We start from the raw sequence: 17,921 nt of genomic DNA, 5'->3' as shown, positions 1-17,921 counted from the left end.
TCCCAAAAACAGTTGCAGCCTGTAAAGGGAATTAACCCGCATTCGAGACCACTGAAATTCCCAAAAACATTTTTGTCACAAAATATGCATCCAACACCCCTGAAAGTTCCGGAAATGTTGGCAGCCCAAAAAACGCATTAGAATGCATCTTAGGCCTGCAAAAATGTAAAAAACTTTGGAGGCCCAAAAAAGGGCTTTACAGGCATCCTAGACCCCCTAAAGTCCAGAAAATGTTGGTGGCCAAAAAACTGTGTCAGTGAGCTCTGATTGTCCCAAAAACAGTTGCAGGCTGTAAGGGGCATTAACCCGCATTCTAGACCACTGAAATTCCCAAAAACATTTTTGTCAGAAAATATGCATCCAACACCCCTGAAAGTTCAGGAAATGTTGGCAGCCCGAAAAAGGCCTTAAAATGCAACTTAGGCCTGCAAAAATGAATAAAACTTTGGAGGGCTATAAAAGGGCTTTACAGGCATCCTAGACCCCCTAAAGTCCAGGAAAAGGTTGGTGGCCCAAAAACAGTGTCAGAGAGCTGTGATTGTCCCAAAACCATTTGTAGCCTGAAAGGGGCATTAACCCGCATCCTAGACCACTGAAATTCCCAAAAATATTTTTGGCACGAAATATGCATCCAACACCCCTGAAAGTTCAGGAAATGTTGCAGCCCCAAAAAGGCATTCAAATGCATCTTAGGCCTGCAAAAATATAGAAAACTTTGGAGGCCCAAAAAAAGGGTTTACAAGCATCCTAGACCCCCTAAAGTCCAAAAAATGTTGGTGGCCCAAAAACAGTGTCAGAGAGCTCTGAATGTCCCAAAAACATTTGCAGCCTGAAAGGGGCATTAACCCGCATCCTAGACCACTGAAATTCCCAAACATATTTTTGGCACAGAATATGCATCCAACACCCCTGAAAGATCAGAAAATGTTGGCAGCCCAAAAAATGCCTTACAATGCATCTTAGGGCTGCAAAAATTTAGAAAACTTTGGAGGGCTAAAAAAGGGCTTTACAGGCATCCTAGACCCCCTAAAGTCCAGGAAAAGGTTGGTGGCCCAAAAACAGTGTCAGCGAGCTCTGATTGTCCCAAAAACATTTGAAGCCTGAAAGGGGCATTAACCCGCATCCTAGACCACAGAAATTCCCAAAAACATTTTTGTCCGAAAATATGCATCCAACACCCCTGAAAGTTCAGGAAATGTTGGCAGCCCAAAAAAGGCCTTAAAATGCATCTTAGGCCTGCAAAAATGTAGAAAACTTTGGAAGCCCAAAAAAGGGGTTTACAGGCATCCTAGACCCCCTAAAGTCCAAAAAATGTTGGTGGCCCTAAAACAGTGTCAGAGAGCTCTGAATGTCCCAAAAACATTTGCAGCCTGAAAGGGGCATTAACCCGCACCCTAGACCACTGAAACTCCCAAACATATTTTTGGCACAAAATATGCATCCAACACCCCTGAAAGTTTAGGAATTGTTGCAGCCCAAAAAAGGCATTAAAATGCATCTTAGGCCTGCAAAAATATCAAAAACTTTGGAGGCCCAAAAAAGGGGTTTACAGGCATCCTAGACCCCCTAAAGTCCAGAAAATGTTGGTGGCCAAATACCTGTGTCAGTGAGCTCTGATTGTCCCAAAAACAGTTGCAGCCTGTAAAGGGAATTAACCCGCATTCGAGACCACTGAAATTCCCAAAAACATTTTTGACACAAAATATGCATCCAACACCCTGAAAGTTCAGGAAATGTTGCAGCCCAAAAAAGGCATTAAAATGCATCTTAGGCCTGCAAAAATGTAGAAAAAGTTGGAGGCCCAAAAAAGGAGTTTACAGGCATCCTAGACCCCCTAAAGTCCAGGAAATGTTGGTGGCCAAATACCTGTGTCACTGAGCTCTGATTGTCCCAAAAACAGTTGCAGCCTGTAAGGGGCATTAACCCGCATTCTAGACCACTGAAATTCCCAAAAACATTTTTCTCACAAAATATGCATCCAACACCCCTGAAAGTTCCGGAAATGTTGGCAGCCCAAAAAAGGCATTAAAATGCATCTTAGGCCTGCAAAAATGTAGAAAACTTTGGAGGACCATAAAAGGGCTTTCCAGGCATCCTAGACACCCTAAAGTCCAGCAAAAGGTTGGTGGCCCAAAAACAGTGTCAGAGAGCTCTGATTGTCCCAAAAACATGTGTAGCCTGAAAGGGGCATTAACCCGCATCCTAGACCACTGAAATTCCCAAAAATATTTTTTGCACGAAATATGCATCCAACACCCCTGAAAGTTCAGGAAATGTTGCAGCCCAAAAAAGGCATTAAAATGCATCTTAGGCCTGCAAAAATGTAGAAAACTTTGGAGGCCCAAAAAAGGGGTTTACAGGCATCCTAGACCCCCTAAATTCCAGAAAATGTTGGTGGCCAAAAAACTGTGTCAGTGAGCTCTGGTTGTCCCAAAAACATTTGTAGCCTGAAAGGGGCATTAACCCGCATCCCAGACCACTGAAATTCCCAAAAATATTTTTGGCACAAAATATGCATCCAACACCCCTGAAAGTTCAGGAAATGTTGCAGCCCAAAAAAGGCATTAAAATGCATCTTAGGCCTGCAAAAATGTAGAAAACTTTGGAGGCCCAAAAAAGGGGTTTACAGGCATCCTAGACCCCCTAAAGTCCAGGAAAAGGTTGGTGGCCCAAAAACAGTGTCAGTGAGCTCTGATTGTCCCAAAAACAGTTGCAGCCTGTAAAGGGAATTAACCCGCATTCGAGACCACTGAAATTCCCAAAAACATTTTTGTAACAAAATATGCATCCAACACCCCTGAAAGTTCCGGAAATGTTGGCAGCCCAAAAAAGGCCTTAAAATGCAACTTAGGCCTGCAAAAATGTATAAAACTTTGGAGGGCTATAAAAGGGGTTTACAGGCATCCTAGACCCCCTAACGTCCAGGAAAAGGTTGGTGGCCCAAAAACAGTGTCAGAGAGCTCTGATTGTCCCAAAAACCATTTGTAGCCTGAAAGGGGCATTAACCCGCATCCTAGACCACTGAAATTCCCAAAAATATTTTTGGCACGAAATATGCATCCAACACCCCTGAAAGTTCAGGAAATGTTGCAGCCCAAAAAAGGCATTAAAATGCATCTAGGCCTGCAAAAATGTAGAAAATGTTGGAGGCCCCAAAAAGGGCTTTACAGGCATCCTAGACCCCCTAAAGTCCAGAAAATGTTGGTGGCCAAAAAACTGTCAGTGAGCTCTGATTGTCCCAAAAACAGTTGCAGCCTGTAAGGGGTATTAACCCACATTCTAGACCACTGAAATTCCCAAAAACATTTTTGTCACAAAATATGCATCCAACACCCCTGAAAGTTCCGGAAATGTTGGCAGCCCAAAAAAGGCCTTAAAATGCAACTTAGGCCTGCAAAAATGTATGAAGATTTGGAGGGCTAAAAAAGGGCTTTACAGGCATCCTAGACCCCCTAAAGTCCAGGAAAAGGCTGGTGGCCCAAAAACAGTGTCAGAGAGCTCTGATTGTCCCAAAAACATTTGTAGCCTGAAAGGGGCATTAACCCGCATCCTAGACCACTGAAATTCCCAAAAATATTTTTGGCACGAAATATGCATCCAACACCCCTGAAAGTTCAGGAAATGTTGCAGCCCAAAAAGGCATTGAAATGCATCTTAGGCCTTTAAAAATGTAGAACACTTTGGAGGCCCAAAAAAGGGCTTTACAGGCATCCTAGACCCCCTAAAGTCCAAAAAATGTTGGTGGCCCAAAAACAGTGTCAGAGAGCTCTGAATGTCCCAAAAACATTTGCAGCCTGAAAGGGGCATTAACCCGCATCCTAGACCACTGAAATTCCCAAACATATTTTTGGCACAGAATATGCATCCAACACCCCTGAAAGATCAGGAAATGTTGCAGCCCAAAAAGGCATTGAAATGCATTTTAGGCCTTTAAAAATGTAGAAAACTTTGGCGGCCCAAAAAAGGGCTTTACAGGCATCCTAGACCCCCTAAAGTCCAGGAAAAGGTTGGTGGCCCAAAAACAGTGTCAGCGAGCTCTGATTGTCCCAAAAACATTTGAAGCCTGAAAGGGGCATTAACCCGCATCCTAGACCACTGAAATTCCCAAAAATATTTTTGGCACGAAATATGCATCCAACACCCCTTAAAGTTCAGGAAATGTTGCAGCCCAAAAAAGACATTAAAATGCATCTTAGGCCTGCAAAAATATAGAAAACTTTGGAGGCCCAAAAAAGGGATTTACAGGCATCCTAGACCCCCTAAAGTCCAGGAAATGTTGGTGGCCCTAAAACAGTGTCAGAGAGCTCTGAATGTCCCAAAAACATTTGCAGCCTGAAAGGGGAATTAACCCGCATTCGAGACCACTGAAATTCCCAAAAACATTTTTGTCACAAAATATGCATCCAACACCCCTGAAAGTTCAGGAAATGTTGGCAGCCCAAAAAAGGCCTTAAAATGCAACTTAGGCCTACAAAAATGTATAAAACTATGGAGGCCCAAAAAAGGGGTTTACAGGCATCCTAGACCCCCTAAAGTCCAGAAAATGTTGGTGGCCAAATACCTGTGTCATTGAGCTCTGATTGTCCCAAAAACAGTTGCAGCCTGTAAAGGGAATTAACCCGCATTCGAGACCACTGAAATTCCCAAAAACATTTTTGTCACAAAATATGCATCCAACACCCCTGAAAGTTCCGGAAATGTTGGCAGCCCAAAAAAAGGCATTAGAATGCATCTTAGGCCTGCAAAAATGTAAAAAACTTTGGAGGCCCAAAAAAGGGCTTTACAGGCATCCTGGACCCCCTAAAGTCCAGAAAATGTTGGTGGCCAAAAAACTGTGTCAGTGAGCTCTGATTGTCCCAAAAACAGTTGCAGCCTGTAAGGGGCATTAACCCGCATTCTAGAACACTGAAATTCCCAAAAACATTTTTGTCAGAAAATATGCATCCAACACCCCTGAAAGTTCAGGAAATGTTGGCAGCCCAAAAAAGGCCTTAAAATGCAACTTAGGCCTGCAAAAATGAATAAAACTTTGGAGGGCTATAAAAGGGCTTTACAGGCATCCTAGACCCCCTAAAGTCCAGGAAAAGGTTGGTGGCCCAAAAACAGTGTCAGAGAGCTCTGATTGTCCCAAAACCATTTGTAGCCTGAAAGGGGCATTAACCCGCATCATAGACCACTGAAATTCCCAAACATATTTTTGGCACGAAATATGCATCCAACACCCCTGAAAGTTCAGGAAATGTTGCAGCCCAAAAAATGCCTTACAATGCATCTTAGGCCTGCAAAAATGTAGAAAAAGTTGGAGGCCCAAAAAAGGAGTTTACAGGCATCCTAGACCCCCTAAAGTCCAGGAAATGTTGGTGGCCAAATACCTGTGTCAGTGAGCTCTGATTGTCCCAAAAACAGTTGCAGCCTGTAAGGGGCATTAACCCGCATTCTAGACCACTGAAATTCCCAAAAATATTTTTCTCACAAAATATGCATCCAAAACCCCTGAAAGTTCCGGAAATGTTGGCAGCCCAAAAAAGGCATTAAAATGCATCTTAAGCCTGCAAAAATGTAGAAAACTTTGGAGGCCCAAAAAAGGGGTTTACAGGCATCCTAGACCCCCTAAATTCCAGAAAATGTTGGTGGACAAAAAACTGTGTCAGTGAGCTCTGATTGTCCCAAAAACATTTGTAGCCTGAAAGGGGCATTAACCCGCATCCCAGACCACTGAAATTCCCAAAAATATTTTTGGCACAAAACATGCATCCAACACCCCTGAAAGTTCCGGAAATGTTGCAGCCCAAAAAAGGCATTAAAATGCATCTTAGGCCTGCAAAAATGTAGAAAACTTTGGAGGCCCAAAAAAGGGGTTTACAGGCATCCTAGACCCCCTAAAGTCCAGGAAAAGGTTGGTGGCCCAAAAACAGTGTCAGTGAGCTCTGATTGTCCCAAAAACAGTTGCAGCCTGTAAAGGGAATTAACCCGCATTCGAGACCACTGAAATTCCCAAAAACATTTTTGTCACAAAATATGCATCCAACACCCCTGAAAGTTCCGGAAATGTTGGCAGCCCAAAAAAGGCCTTAAAATGCAACTTAGGCCTGCAAAAATGTATAAAACTTTGTAGGGCTATAAAAGGGGTTTACAGGCATCCTAGACCCCCTAAAGTCCAGGAAAAGGTTGGTGGCCCAAAAACAGTGTCAGAGAGCTCTGATTGTCCCAAAACCATTAGTAGCCTGAAAGGGGCATTAACCCGCATCCTAGACCACTGAAATTCCCAAAAATATTTTTGGCACGAAATATGCATCCAACACCCCTGAAAGTTCAGGAAATGTTGCAGCCCAAAAAAGGCATTAAAATGCATCTTAGGCCTGCAAAAATATAGAAAACGTTGGAGGCCCAAAAAAGAGCTTTACAGGCATCCTAGACCCCCTAAAGTCCAGAAAATGTTGGTGGCCAAAAAACTGTCAGTGAGCTCTGATTGTCCCAAAAACAGTTGCAGCCTGTAAGGGGTATTAACCCACATTCTAGACCACTGAAATTCCCAAAAACATTTTTGTCACAAAATATGCATCCAACACCCCTGAAAGTTCCGGAAATGTTGGCAGCCCAAAAAAGGCCTTAAAATGCAACTTAGGCCTGCAAAAATGTATAAAACTTTGTAGGGCTATAAAAGGGGTTTACAGGCATCCTAGACCCCCTAAAGTCCAGGAAAAGGTTGGTGGCCCAAAAACAGTGTCAGAGAGCTCTGATTGTCCCAAAACCATTAGTAGCCTGAAAGGGGCATTAACCCGCATCCTAGACCACTGAAATTCCCAAAAATATTTTTGGCACGAAATATGCATCCAACACCCCTGAAAGTTCAGGAAATGTTGCAGCCCAAAAAAGGCATTAAAATGCATCTTAGGCCTGCAAAAATATAGAAAACGTTGGAGGCCCAAAAAAGAGCTTTACAGGCATCCTAGACCCCCCTAAAGTCCAGAAAATGTTGGTGGCCAAAAAACTGTCAGTGAGCTCTGATTGTCCCAAAAACAGTTGCAGCCTGTAAGGGGTATTAACCCACATTCTAGACCACTGAAATTCCCAAAAACATTTTTGTCACAAAATATGCATCCAACACCCCTGAAAGTTCCGGAAATGTTGGCAGCCCAAAAAAGGCCTTAAAATGCAACTTAGGCCTGCAAAAATGTATGAAGATTTGGAGGCCCAAAAAAGGGGTTTACAAGCATCCTAGACCCCCTAAAGTCCAAAAAATGTTGGTGGCCCAAAAACAGTGTCAGAGAGCTCTGAATGTCCCAAAAACATTTGCAGCCTGAAAGGGGCATTAACCCGCATCCTAGACCACTGAAATTCCCAAAAATATTTTTGGCACGAAATATGTATCCAACACCCCTTAAAGTTCAGGAAATGTTGCAGCCCAAAAAAGGCATTAAATGCATCTTAGGCCTGCAAAAATGTAGAAAACTTTGGAGGCCCAAAAAAGGGATTTACAGGCATCCTAGACCCCCTAAAGTCCAGGAAATGTTGGTGGCCCCAAAAACAGTGTCAGAGAGCTCTGAATGTCCCAAAAACATTTGCAGCCTGAAAGGGGAATTAACCCGCATTCGAGACTACTGAAATTCCCAAAAACATTTTTGTCACAAAATATGCATCCAACACCCCTGAAAGTTCAGGAAATGTTGGCAGCCCAAAAAAGGCCTTAAAATGCAACTTAGGCCTGCAAAAATGTATAAAACTATGGAGGCCCAAAAAAGGGGTTTACAGGCATCCTAGACCCCCTAAAGTCCAGAAAATGTTGGTGGCCAAATACCTGTGTCATTGAGCTCTGATTGTCCCAAAAACAGTTGCAGCCTGTAAAGGGAATTAACCCGCATTCGAGACCACTGAAATTCCCAAAAACATTTTTGTCACAAAATATGCATCCAACACCCCTGAAAGTTCCGGAAATGTTGGCAGCCCAAAAAAGGCATTAGAATGCATCTTAGGCCTGCAAAAATGTAAAAAACTTTGGAGGCCCAAAAAAGGGCTTTACAGGCATCCTAGACCCCCTAAAGTCCAGAAAATGTTGGTGGCCAAAAAACTGTGTCAGTGAGCTCTGATTGTCCCAAAAACAGTTGCAGGCTGTAAGGGGCATTAACCCGCATTCTAGACCACTGAAATTCCCAAAAACATTTTTGTCAGAAAATATGCATCCAACACCCCTGAAAGTTCAGGAAATGTTGGCAGCCCAAAAAAGGCCTTAAAATGCAACTTAGGCCTGCAAAAATGAATAAAACTTTGGAGGGCTATAAAAGCGCTTTACAGGCATCCTAGACCCCCTAAAGTCCAGGAAAAGGTTGGTGGCCCAAAAACAGTGTCAGAGAGCTCTGATTGTCCCAAAACCATTTGTAGCCTGAAAGGGGCATTAACCCGCATCCTAGACCACTGAAATTCCCAAAAATATTTTTGGCACGAAATATGCATCCAACACCCCTGAAAGTTCAGGAAATGTTGCAGCCCAAAAAAGGCATTCAAATGCATCTTAGGCCTGCAAAAATATAGAAAACTTTGGAGGCCCAAAAAAAGGGTTTACAAGCATCCTAGACCCCCTAAAGTCCAAAAAATGTTGGTGGCCCAAAAACAGTGTCAGAGAGCTCTGAATGTCCCAAAAACATTTGCAGCCTGAAAGGGGCATTAACCCGCATCCTAGACCACTGAAATTCCCAAACATATTTTTGGCACAGAATATGCATCCAACACCCCTGAAAGATCAGAAAATGTTGGCAGCCCAAAAAATGCCTTACAATGCATCTTAGGGCTGCAAAAATTTAGAAAACTTTGGAGGGCTAAAAAAGGGCTTTGCAGGCATCCTAGACCCCCTAAAGTCCAGGAAAAGGTTGGTGGCCCAAAAACAGTGTCAGCGAGCTCTGATTGTCCCAAAAACATTTGAAGCCTGAAAGGGGCATTAACCCGCATCCTAGACCACAGAAATTCCCAAAAATATTTTTGGCACGAAATATGCATCCAACACCCCTGAAAGTTCAGGAAATGTTGCAGCCCCAAAAAGGCATTAAAATGCATCTTAGGCCTGCAAAAATGTAGAAAACTTTGGAGGCCCAAAAAAGGGCTTTACAGGCCTCCTAGACCCCCTAAAGTCCAGGAAATGTTGGTGGCCCTAAAACAGTGTCAGAGAGCTCTGAATGTCCCAAAACAGTTGCAGCCTGTAAGGGGTATTAACCCACATTCTAGACCACTGAAATTCCCCAAAACATTTTTGTCACAAAATATGCATCCAACACCCCTGAAAGTTCCGGAAATGTTGGCAGCCCAAAAAAGGCCTTAAAATGCATCTTAGGCCTGCAAAAATGTATGAAGATTTGGAGGGCTAAAAAAGGGCTTTACAGGCATCCTAGACCCCCTAAAGTCCAGGAAAAGGTTGGTGGCCCAAAAACAGTGCCAGAGAGCTCTGAATGTCCCAAAAACATTTTTGTCACGAAATATGCATCCAACACCCCTGAAAGTTCAGGAAATGTTGCAGCCCAAAAAGGCATTGAAATGCATCTTAGGCCTTTAAAAATGTAGAAAACTTTGGAGGCCCAAAAAAGGGCTTTACAGGCATCCCAGACCCCCTAAAGTCCAAAAAATGTTGGTGGCCCAAAAACAGTGCCAGAGAGCTCTGAATGTCCCAAAAACATTTGCAGCCTGAAAGGTTAACCAGCATCCTAGACCACTGAAATTCCCAAACATATTTTTGGCACAGAATATGCATCCAACACCCATGAAAGTTCCAGAAATGTTGGCAGCCCAAAAAAGGCATTAAAATGCATCTTAGGCCTGCAAAACTATAAAAAAAACTTTGGGGGCCCAAAAAAAGGGGTTTACAAGCATCCTAGACCCCCTAAAGTCCAAAAAATGTTGGTGGCCCAAAAACAGTGTCAGAGAACTCTGAATGTCCCAAAAACATTTGCAGCCTGAAAGGGGCATTAACCCGCATCCTAGACCACTGAAATTCCCAAACATATTTTTGGCACAGAATATGCATCCAACACCCCTGAAAGATCAGAAAATGTTGGCAGCCCAAAAAATGCCTTAAAATGCATCTTAGGCCTGCAAAAATGTAGAAAACCTTGGAGGACCAAAAAAGGGCTTTACAGGCATCCTAGACCCCCTAAAGTCCAGGAAAAGGTTGGTGGCCCAAAAACAGTGTCAGCGAGCTCTGATTGTCCCAAAAACATTTGTAGCCTGAAAGGGGCATTAACCCGCATCCTAGACCACTGAAATTCCCAAAAATATTTTTGGCAGGAAATATGCATCCAACACCCCAGAAAGTTCAGGAAATGTTGCAGCCCAAAAAAGGCATTAAAATGCATCTTAGGCCTGCAAAAATGTAGAAAACTTTGGAAGCCCAAAAAAGGGGTTTACAGGCATCCTAGAACCCCTAAAGTCCAAAAAATGTTGGTGCCCCAAAAACAGTGTCAGAGAGCTCTGAATGTCCCACAAACATTTGCAGCCTGAAAGGGGCATTAACCCGCATCCTAGACCACTGAAATTCCCAAACATATTTTTGGCACAGAATATGCATCCAACACCCCTGAAAGATCAGAAAATTTTGGCAGCCCAAAAAATGCCTTAAAATGCATCTTAGGCCTGCAAAAATGTAGAAAACTTTGGAGGGCTAAAAAAGGGCTTTACAGGCATCCTAGACCCCCTAAAGTCCAGGAAAAGGTTGGTGGCCAAATACCTGTGTCAGTGAGCTCTGATTGTCCCAAAAACATTTGCAGCCTGAAAGGGGCATTAACCCGCATTCTAGACCACTGAAATTCCCAAAAATATTTTTGTCAGAAAATATGCATCCAACACCCCTGAAAGTTCAGGAAATGTTGGCAGCCCAAAAAAGGCCTTAAAATGCAAATTAGGCCTGCAAAATTGTATAAAACTTTGGAGTGCTATAAAAGGGCTTTACAGGCATCCTAGACCCCCTAAAGTCCAGGAAAAGGTTGGCGGCCCAAAAACAGTGTCAGAGAGCTCTGATTGTCCCAAAAACATTTGTAGCCTGAAAGGGGCATTAACCCGCATCCTAGACCACTGAAATTCCCAAAAATATTTTTGGCACGAAATATGCATCCAACACCCCTGAAAGTTCAGGAAATGTTGCAGCCCAAAAAAGGCATTAAAATGCATCTTAGGCCTGCAAAAATATAGAAAACTTTGGAGGCCCAAAAAAGGGGTTTACAAGCATTCTAGACCTCCTAAAGTCCAAAAAATGTTGGTGGCCCAAAAACAGTGTCAGAGAGCTCTGAATGTCCCAAAAACATTTGCAGCCTGAAAGGGGCATTAACCCGCAACCTAGACCACTGAAATTCCCAAACATATTTTTGGCACAGAATATGCATCCAACACCCCTGAAAGATCTGAAAATGTTGGCAGCCCAAAAAATTCCTTAAAATGAATCTTAGGCCTGCAAAAATGTAGAAAACTTTGGAGGACCAAAAAAGGGCTTTACAGGCATCCTAGACCCCCTAAAGTCCAGGAAAAGGTTGGTGGCCCAAAAACAGTGTCAGCGAGCTCTGATTGTCCCAAAAACATGTGTAGCCTGAAAGGGGCATTAACCCGCATCCTAGACCACTGAAATTCCCAAAAATATTTTTGGCACGAAATATGCATCCAACACCCCTGAAAGTTCAGGAAATGTTGCAGCCCAAAAAAGGCATTAAAATGCATCTTAGGCCTGCAAAAATGTAGAAAACTTTGGAAGCCCAAAAAAGGGGTTTACAGGCATCCTAGACCCCTAAAGTCCAAAAAATGTTGGTGGCCCAAAAACAGTGTCAGAGAGCTCTGAATGTCCCAAAAACATTTGTAGCCTGAAAGGGGCATTAACCCGCATCCTAGACCACTGAAATTCCCAAAAATATTTTTGGCACGAAATATGCATCCAACACCCCTGAAAGTTCAGGAAATGTTGCAGCCCAAAAAAGGCATTCAAATGCATCTTAGGCCTGCAAAAATATAGAAAACTTTGGAGGCCCAAAAAAAGGGTTTACAAGCATCCTAGACCCCCTAAAGTCCAAAAAATGTTGGTGGCCCAAAAACAGTGTCAGAGAGCTCTGAATGTCCCAAAAACATTTGCAGCCTGAAAGGGGCATTAACCCGCATCCTAGACCACTGAAATTCCCAAACATATTTTTGGCACAGAATATGCATCCAACACCCCTGAAAGATCAGAAAATGTTGGCAGCCCAAAAAATGCCTTACAATGCATCTTAGGGCTGCAAAAATTTAGAAAACTTTGGAGGGCTAAAAAAGGGCTTTGCAGGCATCCTAGACCCCCTAAAGTCCAGGAAAAGGTTGGTGGCCCAAAAACAGTGTCAGCGAGCTCTGATTGTCCCAAAAACATTTGAAGCCTGAAAGGGGCATTAACCCGCATCCTAGACCACAGAAATTCCCAAAAATATTTTTGGCACGAAATATGCATCCAACACCCCTGAAAGTTCAGGAAATGTTGCAGCCCCAAAAAGGCATTAAAATGCATCTTAGGCCTGCAAAAATGTAGAAAACTTTGGAGGCCCAAAAAAGGGCTTTACAGGCCTCCTAGACCCCCTAAAGTCCAGGAAATGTTGGTGGCCCTAAAACAGTGTCAGAGAGCTCTGAATGTCCCAAAACAGTTGCAGCCTGTAAGGGGTATTAACCCACATTCTAGACCACTGAAATTCCCCAAAACATTTTTGTCACAAAATATGCATCCAACACCCCTGAAAGTTCCGGAAATGTTGGCAGCCCAAAAAAGGCCTTAAAATGCATCTTAGGCCTGCAAAAATGTATGAAGATTTGGAGGGCTAAAAAAGGGCTTTACAGGCATCCTAGACCCCCTAAAGTCCAGGAAAAGGTTGGTGGCCCAAAAACAGTGCCAGAGAGCTCTGAATGTCCCAAAAACATTTTTGTCACGAAATATGCATCCAACACCCCTGAAAGTTCAGGAAATGTTGCAGCCCAAAAAGGCATTGAAATGCATCTTAGGCCTTTAAAAATGTAGAAAACTTTGGAGGCCCAAAAAAGGGCTTTACAGGCATCCCAGACCCCCTAAAGTCCAAAAAATGTTGGTGGCCCAAAAACAGTGCCAGAGAGCTCTGAATGTCCCAAAAACATTTGCAGCCTGAAAGGTTAACCAGCATCCTAGACCACTGAAATTCCCAAACATATTTTTGGCACAGAATATGCATCCAACACCCATGAAAGTTCCAGAAATGTTGGCAGCCCAAAAAAGGCATTAAAATGCATCTTAGGCCTGCAAAACTATAAAAAAAACTTTGGGGGCCCAAAAAAAGGGGTTTACAAGCATCCTAGACCCCCTAAAGTCCAAAAAATGTTGGTGGCCCAAAAACAGTGTCAGAGAACTCTGAATGTCCCAAAAACATTTGCAGCCTGAAAGGGGCATTAACCCGCATCCTAGACCACTGAAATTCCCAAACATATTTTTGGCACAGAATATGCATCCAACACCCCTGAAAGATCAGAAAATGTTGGCAGCCCAAAAAATGCCTTAAAATGCATCTTAGGCCTGCAAAAATGTAGAAAACCTTGGAGGACCAAAAAAGGGCTTTACAGGCATCCTAGACCCCCTAAAGTCCAGGAAAAGGTTGGTGGCCCAAAAACAGTGTCAGCGAGCTCTGATTGTCCCAAAAACATTTGTAGCCTGAAAGGGGCATTAACCCGCATCCTAGACCACTGAAATTCCCAAAAATATTTTTGGCAGGAAATATGCATCCAACACCCCAGAAAGTTCAGGAAATGTTGCAGCCCAAAAAAGGCATTAAAATGCATCTTAGGCCTGCAAAAATGTAGAAAACTTTGGAAGCCCAAAAAAGGGGTTTACAGGCATCCTAGAACCCCTAAAGTCCAAAAAATGTTGGTGCCCCAAAAACAGTGTCAGAGAGCTCTGAATGTCCCACAAACATTTGCAGCCTGAAAGGGGCATTAACCCGCATCCTAGACCACTGAAATTCCCAAACATATTTTTGGCACAGAATATGCATCCAACACCCCTGAAAGATCAGAAAATTTTGGCAGCCCAAAAAATGCCTTAAAATGCATCTTAGGCCTGCAAAAATGTAGAAAACTTTGGAGGGCTAAAAAAGGGCTTTACAGGCATCCTAGACCCCCTAAAGTCCAGGAAAAGGTTGGTGGCCAAATACCTGTGTCAGTGAGCTCTGATTGTCCCAAAAACATTTGCAGCCTGAAAGGGGCATTAACCCGCATTCTAGACCACTGAAATTCCCAAAAATATTTTTGTCAGAAAATATGCATCCAACACCCCTGAAAGTTCAGGAAATGTTGGCAGCCCAAAAAAGGCCTTAAAATGCAAATTAGGCCTGCAAAATTGTATAAAACTTTGGAGTGCTATAAAAGGGCTTTACAGGCATCCTAGACCCCCTAAAGTCCAGGAAAAGGTTGGCGGCCCAAAAACAGTGTCAGAGAGCTCTGATTGTCCCAAAAACATTTGTAGCCTGAAAGGGGCATTAACCCGCATCCTAGACCACTGAAATTCCCAAAAATATTTTTGGCACGAAATATGCATCCAACACCCCTGAAAGTTCAGGAAATGTTGCAGCCCAAAAAAGGCATTAAAATGCATCTTAGGCCTGCAAAAATATAGAAAACTTTGGAGGCCCAAAAAAGGGGTTTACAAGCATTCTAGACCTCCTAAAGTCCAAAAAATGTTGGTGGCCCAAAAACAGTGTCAGAGAGCTCTGAATGTCCCAAAAACATTTGCAGCCTGAAAGGGGCATTAACCCGCAACCTAGACCACTGAAATTCCCAAACATATTTTTGGCACAGAATATGCATCCAACACCCCTGAAAGATCTGAAAATGTTGGCAGCCCAAAAAATTCCTTAAAATGAATCTTAGGCCTGCAAAAATGTAGAAAACTTTGGAGGACCAAAAAAGGGCTTTACAGGCATCCTAGACCCCCTAAAGTCCAGGAAAAGGTTGGTGGCCCAAAAACAGTGTCAGCGAGCTCTGATTGTCCCAAAAACATGTGTAGCCTGAAAGGGGCATTAACCCGCATCCTAGACCACTGAAATTCCCAAAAATATTTTTGGCACGAAATATGCATCCAACACCCCTGAAAGTTCAGGAAATGTTGCAGCCCAAAAAAGGCATTAAAATGCATCTTAGGCCTGCAAAAATGTAGAAAACTTTGGAAGCCCAAAAAAGGGGTTTACAGGCATCCTAGACCCCTAAAGTCCAAAAAATGTTGGTGGCCCAAAAACAGTGTCAGAGAGCTCTGAATGTCCCAAAAACATTTGCAGCCTGAAAGGGGCATTATCCCGCATCCTAGACCACTGAAATTCCCAAACATATTTTTGGCACAGAATATGCATCCAACACCCCTGAAAGTTCCGGAAATGTTGGCAGCCCAAAAAGGCATTAGAATGCATCTTAGGCCTGCAAAAATGTAGAAAACTTTGGAGGCCCAAAAAAGAGCTTTACAGGCATCCGAGACCCCCTAAAGTCTAGAAAATGTTGGTGGCCAAAAAACTGTGTCAGTGAGCTCTGATTGTCCCAAAAACAGTTGCAGCCTGTAAGGGGCATTAACCCGCATTCTAGACCACTGAAATTCCCAAAAACATTTTTGTCCGAAAATATGCATCCAACACCCCTGAAAGTTCAGGAAATGTTGGCAGCCCAAAAAAGGCCTTAAAATGCATCTTAGGCCTGCAAAAATGTAGAAAACTTTGGAAGCCCAAAAAAGGGGTTTACAGGCATCCTAGACCCCCTAAAGTCCAAAAAATGTTGGTGGCCCTAAAACAGTGTCAGAGAGCTCTGAATGTCCCAAAAACATTTGCAGCCTGAAAGGGGCATTAACCCGCACCCTAGACCACTGAAACTCCCAAACATATTTTTGGCACAAAATATGCATCCAACACCCCTGAAAGTTCAGGAAATGTTGCAGCCCAAAAAAGGCATTAAAATGCATCTTAGGCCTGCAAAAATATCAAAAACTTTGGAGGCCCAAAAAAGGGGTTTACAGGCATCCTAGACCCCCTAAAGTCCAGAAAATGTTGGTGGCCAAATACATGTGTCAGTGAGCTCTGATTGTCCCAAAAACAGTTGCAGCCTGTAAAGGGAATTAACCCGCATTCGAGACCACTGAAATTCCCAAAAACATTTTTGACACAAAATATGCATCCAACACCCTGAAAGTTCAGGAAATGTTGCAGCCCAAAAAAGGCATTAAAATGCATCTTAGGCCTGCAAAAATGTAGAAAAAGTTGGAGGCCCAAAAAAGGAGTTTACAGGCATCCTAGACCCCCTAAAGTCCAGGAAATGTTGGTGGCCAAATACCTGTGTCAGTGAGCTCTGATTGTCCCAAAAACAGTTGCAGCCTGTAAGGGGCATTAACCCGCATTCTAGACCACTGAAATTCCCAAAAACATTTTTCTCACAAAATATGCATCCAACACCCCTGAAAGTTCCGGAAATGTTGGCAGCCCAAAAAAGGCATTAAAATGCATCTTAGGCCTGCAAAAATGTAGAAAACTTTGGAGGACCATAAAAGGGCTTTACAGGCATCCTAGACCCCCTAAAGTCCAGCAAAAGGTTGGTGGCCCAAAAACAGTGTCAGAGAGCTCTGATTGTCCCAAAAACATGTGTAGCCTGAAAGGGGCATTAACCCGCATCCTAGACCACTGAAATTCCCAAAAATATTTTTTGCACGAAATATGCATCCAACACCCCTGAAAGTTCAGGAAATGTTGCAGCCCAAAAAAGGCATTAAAATGCATCTTAGGCCTGCAAAAATGTAGCAAACTTTGGAGGCCCAAAAAAGGGGTTTACAGGCATCCTAGACCCCCTAAATTCCAGAAAATGTTGGTGGCCAAAAAACTGTGTCAGTGAGCTCTGGTTGTCCCAAAAACATTTGTAGCCTGAAAGGGGCATTAACCCGCATCCCAGACCACTGAAATTCCCAAAAATATTTTTGGCACAAAATATGCATCCAACACCCCTGAAAGTTCAGGAAATGTTGCAGCCCAAAAAAGGCATTAAAATGCATCTTAGGCCTGCAAAAATGTAGAAAACTTTGGAGGCCCAAAAAAGGGGTTTACAGGCATCCTAGACCCCCTAAAGTCCAGGAAAAGGTTGGTGGCCCAAAAACAGTGTCAGTGAGCTCTGATTGTCCCAAAAACAGTTGCAGCCTGTAAAGGGAATTAACCCGCATTCGAGACCACTGAAATTCCCAAAAATATTTTTGGCACGAAATATGCATCCAACACCCCTGAAAGTTCAGGAAATGTTGCAGCCCAAAAAAGGCATTAAAATGCAACTTAGGCCTGCAAAAATGTATAAAACTTTGGAGGGCTATAAAAGGGGTTTACAGGCATCCTAGACCCCCTAACGTCCAGGAAAAGGTTGGTGGCCCAAAAACAGTGTCAGAGAGCTCTGATTGTCCCAAAAACCATTTGTAGCCTGAAAGGGGCATTAACCCGCATCCTAGACCACTGAAATTCCCAAAAATATTTTTGGCACGAAATATGCATCCAACACCCCTGAAAGTTCAGGAAATGTTGCAGCCCAAAAAAGTCATTAAAATGCATCTTAGGCCTGCAAAAATGTAGAAAACGTTGGAGGCCCAAAAAAGGGCTTTACAGGCATCCTAGACCCCCTAAAGTCCAGAAAATGTTGGTGGCCAAAAAACTGTCAGTGAGCTCTGATTGTCCCAAAAACAGTTGCAGCCTGTAAGGGGTATTAACCCACATTCTAGACCACTGAAATTCCCAAAAACATTTTTGTCACAAAATATGCATCCAACACCCCTGAAAGTTCCGGAAATGTTGGCAGCCCAAAAAAGGCCTTAAAATGCAACTTAGGCCTGCAAAAATGTATGAAGATTTGGAGGGCTAAAAAAGGGCTTTACAGGCATCCTAGACCCCCTAAAGTCCAGGAAAAGGCTGGTG

This window comes from Ambystoma mexicanum, chromosome 11 (genome assembly GCF_040938575.1).
Source record: "Ambystoma mexicanum isolate Mex_15411 chromosome 11, UKY_AmexF1_1, whole genome shotgun sequence".
In the NCBI taxonomy this organism is placed as follows: Eukaryota; Metazoa; Chordata; class Amphibia; order Caudata; family Ambystomatidae; genus Ambystoma; species Ambystoma mexicanum.
Note: the sequence above shows the minus strand (reverse complement) of the source record.